This window comes from Symphalangus syndactylus, chromosome 24 (assembly GCF_028878055.3).
Source record: "Symphalangus syndactylus isolate Jambi chromosome 24, NHGRI_mSymSyn1-v2.1_pri, whole genome shotgun sequence".
NCBI classification, from domain to species: domain Eukaryota; kingdom Metazoa; phylum Chordata; class Mammalia; order Primates; family Hylobatidae; genus Symphalangus; species Symphalangus syndactylus.
Window position 1 is genome coordinate 29,111,116 of NC_072446.2, and position 9,911 is coordinate 29,121,026.

The following is a 9,911-nucleotide window of genomic DNA, read 5'->3' on the forward strand; positions in this document are numbered from 1 at the left end:
GACGGGGTTTCACTATGTTGGCCAGGCTGGTCTAGAACTCCTGACCTCATGATCTGCCCACTTCAGCCTCCCAAAGTGCTGGGATTACAGGTGTCAGCCACTGCTCCCAGCCTCTGTTGATTGTTTCTTTTGATGTGCAGAATGTTTTTAGCTTGATATAATTCCGTTTGTCTATTTTTGTTTCTGTTGCATATGCTTTTGAGGTCTTGGTTGTAAATTCTTTGCCTAGGCCAATGTCCAGAAGAATTTTTTCTAGGTTTCCTTCTAGAATTTTTATAGTTTCAGGTCTTACATTTAAGCCTTTAATCTGTCTTGAGTTAATTTTTGTCTATGGTGAGAGATATGGGACCAGTTTAATTCTCCTGCTTATGGCTAATTTTTCCAGCACCATTTTCAGAATAAGGTGTCCTTTCCTCAGTGTACGTTTTTGTTGACTCTGTTGAAGATCAATTATCATTAGGTATGTGGCTTTATTTCTGGGTTCTTTTTTCCATTCCATTGGTCTGTGTATCTATTTTTATGCCAGTACCATGCTATTTTGGTTGCTGTAGCCTGGTTGTATAATTTAAAGTCAGACAGTGTTATTTTTTGCTTAGGATTGCTTTGGCTATTTGGACTCTTTTTTGGGTCCATATGAATTTTAACATTGTTTATTCTAATTCTGTGAAAAATGACGTTGGTATTTTGATAGGAATTGCATTGAGTCTCTTGATTGCTTTGAGCAGTGTGGTAATTTTAATGATACTGATTCTTCTGATCCATGAGCATGGGCTATTTTTCTATTTGTTTGTGTCACCTATAATTTCTTTCATCAGTGTTTTATAGTTTTTTAATAGAGATAGAGATATTTCACCTCTTTAGTAAAATATTCTTAAGTATTGGTTTTGTAGTTATTGTAAATGGGTTTGACCTCTTGATTTTGTTCTCTGCTTGATCACTATTGGTATATAGAAATGCTACTGGCTTTTATATGTTGTTTTGTATCCTAAAACTTCACTGAATTCATTTATCAAATCTAGGAATGTCTTGGAGGAGTCTTTAGGGTTTTCTAGGTATAAGATCGTATCATCAGCAAACAGATAATTTGATTTCCTATTTTCCAGTTTTGATGCCTCTTATTTCTCTTCCTGCTCTGGCTAGGAAATCCAGATGTTGAATAACAATGTGAAAGTAGGCATCCTTGTCTTGTTTCATTTCTTAGAGGGAACATTTCCCCATTCAGTATAATGTTGGCTGTGGGTTTGTTTTATATGGCTTTTATTATTTTGAGGTATGTTTCTTCTATGTCTAGTTTGTTGAGGGTTTTTATCATGAAAGACTGATGACTTATCAAATGCTTTTTCTGTATTTATTGACGTAACAATCTGGTTTTTGTTTTTAATCCTGTTTATGTGGTCAGTCACATTTATTGATTTGCATATGTTGAAACATCTTTGCATTCCTGCAATAAAACCCACTTGCTCTTGGTGCATTATCTTTTTGATGTGCTGTTGTATTTGGTTTGCTAATATTTTGTGAAGGAATTTTGTGTCTATGTCCATCAGGGATATTGATCTGTAGTTTTCTTTGTTTTTGTTGTGTCCTTGCCTGGCTTTGGTATCAGGGTGACGATAACTTTGTAGAATGAGTTAGGGTGTGTGGGTGTGTTCCCCTCTTCTGTTTTTTGAAGTAGTTTCAGTAGGATTGGTACTATTTCTTCTTTGTACATCTGGTGGAATTGGGCTGTGAATCCATCTAGTCCTGTTTTTTTTTTTTTTTTTTTTTTTGGCGAGGAGAGATTTTTTTTTGAGACAGAGTGTCTTGTTCTGTCACCAGGCTGGAGTGCAGTAATGTATTCATAGTTCAAGGTGGCCTTGAACTCCTGGTCTCAGGCTCAGGCTCCTGAGTTGCTGGGACTACATGTGTGCTCCATCACACGCAGCTGCCTGTTTGCTGTTGTTTCTTGTGCATGGATGTCTATTTCTCTGCATTAAAGGATTAGTTATTTATTCCAGATGTCCCTGTCTGGCTTGTTTTGGTTTTTTGGGGGATATGTTTGCTTAGAGAGTCTTTGTAATTTACCTGTTAATTATGTTTCTTTTGTTTTTCCCTCTAGATCACTGCCTCCTTTTTGGCACTAGATGGCGCCTTAAGCTCAAGTTTGCCTCAGTTGTAGTAAATCAGATCGCTGCCTGTTCCCAAACCGGGGAGGCTCCAAAAGGGATAGCCTGGCAGCGTGGGAAGCTTCATAGGGGTTTGCGAACAGGGAACCTGTGAAACGAACCTCCTCCCGTATGGTGATGATGAACAGCCACTCTGATTTGGTATCTCCTTTGGCCAACGTCCAGAGCAGAGTTTTCTAGGCTGGGGATAGTAAGTCCCACCTTCGCCATTTGTCTCTGAGTGTCCTCAGGGACATTTCTCTTTCTAGGCACTCTCAATGCTTCCTGTGACTTGAGGCAGAGGCAGGTCTCCTGCCAAAGAACCTAGGATGGTGGGGAAGTAGATCAGACACCTCAATCTTACTGTTTCTAGTGTAGAAGCTGTGAGTCAGGGGGAAGATTTCCATGTGTTTGGTGCTGGGCAGATTGGAGGGCAGAGCATTATGGATATGGAAGTCTGATCCTCTGACTGTCGGCTGATCCTCTGAGTTTTTTCGCTTCTCTGTAGTCCTAGGAGCTGTCTCATCCTCATATTTGAGTTATGGTATATTGCTGGTGATAATCTTGGTGCTATATATTTGTTGTTGGTTTTCTGCGGGGGGTGGGGAGTGAAGCCAGCTTGCTTCTGCACTGCCATTTTGGGACTGGGAGTCCAAGTTTTGTCAATTTTTGTTTCATGCATTTTGAAGCTCTATCGTTAGATGCAATTCTGATTTTTGTTCTCTTGATGAAAATGGACCATTTTACCATCATGAAATGTTCCTTTTTATCTCTGTCTTAAAGTCTACTCCATTTGAAATTAACCTAGCCCTTATTCTAGCTTTCTTATGCCCTGATTGGATGCTGTATAATGTATCTTTTCTCATCTCTTTCCTTTCAGCTATCTGTATTGTAACATTTAAAGTGTATCTCTTGTAGTTGGGATACAGATTCTCCTTGTTATTTTTTTTTAATCCTGCCTTCTCTGCTTTTTCGTTGGAGTGTTTAGTCCATTTACAGATAATGTAATTATGGACATAATTTGATATAGATCTACCATTTTATTACTTGTTTGTTTTATATATACATTTTTCCTCTCTTCATCCTTTTTTGCCTTCTTATGGGTTAAAATAAATTTTTGGAACTCCATTTTAATTTGTTAATTGGCATTTTAGCTACACCTCTTTATATGTTTTAAAGTGGTTGCTTAGTGATTACAATATTCATTCTTAACTTAAAGTCTACATTCTACGTAGATCTAAATATTTTACCACTTCACACAAAATTTAAGAGCCTTACAACCATACACATCAATTTACCGCCAACCTTTATGCTATATTTTCATATATAATGTATAAACACATTAAAAATACCACAATACAATGTTATAATTTTCACTTTAAAGAGTTAGAAGCATTTAGAAATTAAGGAGAATGTAATATTTTATATTCACTAAATTAGTCGTTGTCACACTGCTATAAAGAACTACCGGACACTGGGTAATTTATAAAGAAAACAGATTTAATTGGCCCACAGTTCTGCAGGCTGCACAGGAAGCATGGCTGGAGAGGCCTCAGGAAACTTACAATCATGGCAGAAGGTGGAGAGGAAGGAGGCACGTCTTACATGACCAGAGCAGGGGGAAGAGAGGGAAGGGGCAGGTGCTACACACTGTTAAACAACAAAATCTCATGAGAACTCATTCACAATCATGAGAACAGCAAGGGGGAAGTCTGCCCCCATGATCCAATCATCTCCAACAGTCCCCTTCTCCAACATTGGGGATTATAATTTGACATGAGATTTGGGCAGGGACATAGACCCAAACGATATCACTCAGCAACATGTTTAACATTTTCAGATGTGGAGAGAAAAATGACCCCATCTTGGATGTTAATCTTCCATGTTGACTTCTGCTTAACCCCAGTCCTGGGAATGCCTGCAAAATTTCTACTTTACTTACTGTTCCTATTGTAACAACAGGTCTATCTTGATGTTACTGCAGAAATTGTGGGCTATGATGCTTATAGTATTCTTGCCTGTCTGGAGGGTGCCTTTAATTGTCTCTATAGAGCACGTACACTCTTGCCCTATGGTATAAAAGCCCTGGGTCTGGGGAGTAACAGTGCAGAGATCTATTTGTGTTGCTGCCACCCAAGACTATGCTTCTGTCTATAAGTTCCTACTGACAAACTGGATTTGTCAGCTTCATTCTTTGGCTTCTTGGCTCCTTCTGTATTTGGGTGTCACTTTGCATAGACGGCTTTTTCACAAAACACCAGGGATTTCACTTCTTCTTGAAGATATATGAGTTCCCATCTGCGTCACTTCCCTTCATTTGATGAACTTCATTTAGTGTTTCTTGTAGTGCAGTTCTGCTGAGTGAAGTCTCTTAGTTTTCATTCATTTGAGAATGTTTTTATTTCATCTTCCTTGTGGTGGACAGAACTTGAGTGACCCCCAATAATCCCCAACTTCTGGTATTCACATCTTCATATAATCTCCTCTCCTTGAGTGTGGGTGGGACTTGTGAATTGCTTCTAAACAACAGAATATGGCAAAAGTGATAGGTTGCCACTGCCATGATACGGTACATTATAAAAGACTCTGTCTTGCTAGCTGACTCTAGAGTCTCTTTTACTTACTGGCTGTGAACATGGAGGCTTGCAAAAACTTATCTGAGCCCACCAGGCCAGAAATTTCAGGCAACATCTAGTTGCTTAGCATAGCCTCAGTCTTACAGTCTCAAAGAAATAAATTCTGCCACTAACCCGAGTGAGCTTGGGAGACGATTCATTGTCAGTTCAGCTCCAGATGAGAACCGATTCCTGGCTCTGACTTCTAATCTACAGAAACTGTGAGATAATGCGCATATTTAAAAACCACTAGGTTGTGGTAATTGTTACATAGCAACACATTCATTTTCAGGTATATTTTAGTGGATATTGAATTCTGGGTTGACAATTTAAGTTGTTTTTCTTTTCTTTTGGATATAGGGTCTCACTTTGTCACCCAGGCTGGAGTGCAGTGGTGTGATCATGGCTCACTGCAGCCTCAACTTCCCGGGCTCAAGTGATCCTACTGCCTCAGCCTCCCAAATAGCTGGGAGGCTATTAGCTGGAGGCACAGGTGTGCACCACCATGATGGCTAATTTTTGTATTTTTTTCTGTAAAAGCGGGGTTTCACCATGTTGCCTAGGCTTAAAGTTGTTTTTCTGTTGTCTTTTGTTCTCTATTACTTCTGACGTGAAGTCAGAAGTCATTCAAATCATTGTTCCCTGTTATGTATTACGTAAATTTTCTCTGGCTGATATCATGATATTTTCTTTATCTTTGGTGTTCAGCAGTTTGGTATGATGTATCTATATGTGGTTTTCTTTGTATTTTTTCCTGCTTGGGGTTTGTTGAATTTCTTGACTGTATAAATTTATAACTTGCACTAAAAATTTGACCATTATTTCTTCACAAAACTTTTTTTTTTTTTTTTGAGATGGAATTTCACTCTTGTTGCCCAAGCTGGAGTGCAGTGGCATGGTCTTGGCTCACTGCAACTTCTGCCTCCTGGGTTCAAGAGATTCTCCTGCCTCAGCCTCCCAAGTAGCTGAGATTGGGATTACAGGCATGCACCACCATGCTTGGCTAATTTTTTATGTTTTTAGTAAAGACGGCATTTCACCATGTTGGTCAGACTGGTCTTGAACTCCTGACCTCAGGTGATCTACCCGCCTTGGCCTCCCAAAGTGCTGGGAATATAGGCGTGAGCCACTGCGCCCAGCCCACAAAACTTTTTTGTCCCAATCTCTTCTTGCCTTCAAGGACTCCAATGATACAAAGTTAAAACTTTTGATATTGCTCCATAGGTCACTGAAATTTCACCATTTTTTATTTTTCTATTCTTCAGCTAGGATATTTCTTTTTTTAAAAAATTTAAAAATTATTTTCTAATGCTTCATGAATTGGCATATCATCCTTTTGCAGGGCCATGCTAATCCTCTCTGTATCGTTCCAATTTTAGTATATGTACTGCCGAAGTGAGGACAGGTGGGATATTTCTATTGACCTGTCTTCAAGTTTGTTGGCTCTCTGTCACCTCTCGTCTCTTGTTAAGCCTATCCAGTGAACTTTAAAAAATCCAGATATTGAATTTTTAAATTCTAGCATGTTCATTTGATTCTTTTTGTAGTTTCTATTTATCTGTTGAAAATTTCTATTTATTCATTTATTTGAAGCATATTTGCAGTCCTTGAGTATAGTTATAATGGTTGCTTTAAAATTATTTTATGTTTGTTGGAATTTCTGAGATGCAGATGCTAAGCCAGAGTTAGAAATACAAAAGATTTATTGTGGAGTGACACCTGTGAAAGAAAATGGGAAGAAGCAGGATTGAGCAGGGGAGCTGTCACCTCACAATGAATTCTTTTTTTTTTTTTTTTTTTTTTTTTTTTTTTTTTTTTTGAGACGGAGTCTCGCTCTGTCGCCCAGGCTGGAGTGCAATGGCGCAATCTCGGCTCACTGCAAGCTCCGCCTCCCGGGTTCACGCCATTCTCCCGCCATTCTCCTGCCTCAGCCTCTCCGAGTAGCTGGGACTACAGGCGCCCGCCACCATGCCCGGCTAATTTTTTTGTATTTTTTAGTAGAGACGGGGTTTCACCATGGTCTTGATCTCCTGACCTCGTGATCCGCCCGCCTCGGCCTCCCAAAGTGCTGGGATTACAAGCGTGAGCCACCGCTCCCGGCCATGAATTCTTAATACTATTTCTGCCAGCCTGATGGGGGAGTTCTGGAGCAAAAATTGCCTACTAAGGGAATTCCCTCATTGGGCAGCAATGACTAAGCCTTTGATACTACCTTGCTTAGGCATTGACTGGAAGTCTTCCAGAGAAGACAGGACTAAAAAATCTGTTCTGTTCTTTTAGCCTTAGCTAGTATAGTGGCTTTAAAATATGTGAATTTGGCTAGGATGAACTACATTTTACAAACTTTGTTACCTATACATTTCTTGTTAGGGTGGGACACAAGAGAGGTTCTTTTTTTCTTTTGAGATGGAGTCTCACTCTGTCGCCCAGGCTGGAGTGCAGTGGCGCAATCTTGGCTCACTGCAACCTCCACCTCCCGGGTTCAAGTCATTCTCCTGCCTCAGCCTCCTGAGTAGCTGGGATTACAGGCATGCACCACCATGGCCAGCTAATTTTTTTATTTTCAGTAGAGACGAGGTTTCAATGTGTTGGCCAGGATGGTCTCAATCTTTTGACCTCAAGTGATCTGTCCGCCTCGGCTTCCCAAAGTGCTGGGATTACAGGTGTGAGCCACTGCGCCCAGCCAAGAGAGGTTCTTGTGGGAGATTTGGAGGGCCAAAGTGAAGCAGCAACCATCTTTTAGTTCACATAGTCTGTTTCTTATCTTCAGGTGTACCTGAACTGAAGGAGATAGAGACACAAAAAACCCTTCAAAAAATCAGCGAATCCAGGAGCTGGTTTTTTGAAAAGATCAACAAAATTCATAGACCGCTAGCAAGACTAATAAAGAAGAAAAGAGAGAAGAATCAAATAGCCACAATAAAAAATGATAAAGGGGATATCACCACCGATCCCACAGAAATACAAACTACCATCAGAGAATACTATAAACACCTCTATGCAAATAAACTAGAAAATCTAGAAGAAATGGATAAATTCCTGGACACATACACCCTCCCAAGACTAAACCAGGAAGAAGTTGAATCCCTGAATAGACCAATAACAGGCTCTGAAATTGAGGCAATAATTAATAGCCTACCAACCAAAAAAAGTCCAGGACCAGACGGATTCACAGTCGAATTCTACCAGAGATACAAAGAGGAGCTGGTACCATTCCTTCTGAAACTATTCCAATCAATAGAAAAAGAGAGAATCCTCCCTAACTCATTTTATGAGGCCAGCATCATCCTGATACCAAAGCCTGGCAGAAACACGACAAAAACAGAGAATTTTAGATCAATATCCCTGATGAACATCGATGCAAAAATCCTCAGTAAAATACTGGAAAACCGAATCCAGCAGCACATCGAAAAGCTTATCCAGCATGATCAAGTGGGCTTCATCCCTGGGATGCAAGGCTGGTTCAACATATGCAAATCAATAAATGTAATCCAGCATATAAACAGAACCAAAGACTAAAACCACATGATTATATCAATAGATGCAGAAAAGGCCTTTGACAAAATTCAACAACCCTTCATGCTAAACTCTCAATACATTAGGTATTGATGGGACATATCTCAAAATAATAAGAGCTATTTATGACAGACCCACAGCCAATATCATACTGAATGGGCAAAAACTGGAAGCATTCCCTTTGAAAATGGGCACAAGAGAGGGATGCCCTCTCTCACCACTCCTGTTCAACATAGTGTTGGAAGTTCTGGCCAGGGCAATCAGGCAGGAGAAAGAAATAAAGGATATTCAATTAGGAAAAGAGGAAGTCAAATTGTCCCTGTTTACAGATGACATGATTGTATATTTAGAAAACCCCATCATCTCAGCCCAAAATCTCCTTAAGCTGATAAGCAACTTCAGCAAAGTCTCAGGATACAAAATCAATGTGCAAAAATCACAAGCATTCTTATACACCAATAATAGACAAACAGAGAGCCAAATCATGAGTGAACTCCAATTCACAATTGCTTCAAAGAGGATAAAATACCTAGGAATCCAACTTACAAGGGACCTGAAGGACCTCTTCAAGGAGAACTACAAACCACTGCTCAAGGAAATAAAAGAGGACACAAACAAATGGAAGAACATTCCATACTCATGGATAGGAAGAATCAATATTGTGAAAATGGCCATAGTGCCCAAGGTAATTTATAGATTCAATGCCATCCCCATCAAGCTACCAGTGACTTTATCACAGAATTGGAAAAAACTACTTTAAAGTTCATGTGGAACCAAAAAAGAGCCCACATTGCCAAGTCAATCCTAAGCCAAAAGAACAAAGCTGGAGGCATCATGCTACCTGACTTCAAACTATACTACAAGGCTAACCAAAACAGCATGGTGCTGGTACCAAAACAGATATAGACCAATGGAACAGAACAGAGCCCTCAGAAATAATACCACACATCTACAACCATCTGATCTTTGACAAACCTGACAAAAACAAGAAATGGGGAAAGGATTCCCTATTTAATAAATGGTGCTGGGAAAACTGGCCAGCCATATGTAGAAAGCTGAAACTGGATCCCTTCCTTACACCTTATACAAAAATTAATTCAAGATGGATTAAAGACTTAAATGTTAGACCTAAAACCATAAAAACCCCAGAAGAAAACCTAGGCAATACCATTCAGGACATGGGCAGGGGCAAGGACTTCATGTCTAAAACACCAAAAGCAATGGCAACAAAAGCCAAAATTGACAAATGGGATCTAATTAAACTAAAGAGCTTCTGCACAGCAAAAGAAACTACCATTAGAGTGAACAGGCAACCTACAGAATGGGAGAAAATTTTTGCTATCTACTCATCTGACAAAGGGCTAATATCCAGAATCTACAAAGAAATTACACAAATTTACAAAAACAAACAAACAAACAAACAACCCCATCAACAAGTGAGTGAAGGATATGAACAGACACTTCTCAAAAGAAGACATTTTTGCAGCCAACAGACACATGAAGAAATGCTCATCATCACTGGCCATCAGAGAAATGCAAATCAAAACCACAATGAGATACCATCTCACACCAGGAAACCACAGGTGCTGGAGAGGATGTGGAGAAATAGGAACACTTTTACACTGTTGGTGGGACTGTA

At 39.7% G+C, this 9,911-nt stretch overlaps 1 non-coding gene across 1 annotated transcript; it reads right to left on the reverse strand.

The window, feature by feature from the left end:
- Positions 1-6,053: 6,053 nt before the first annotated feature.
- LOC129474984 (U6 spliceosomal RNA) lies at positions 6,054-6,159 on the reverse strand. The gene has a single exon (XR_008654723.1). It is a non-coding gene; the product is annotated as a U6 spliceosomal RNA (small nuclear RNA).
- Between the last annotated feature and the right edge of the window lie 3,752 nt (positions 6,160-9,911).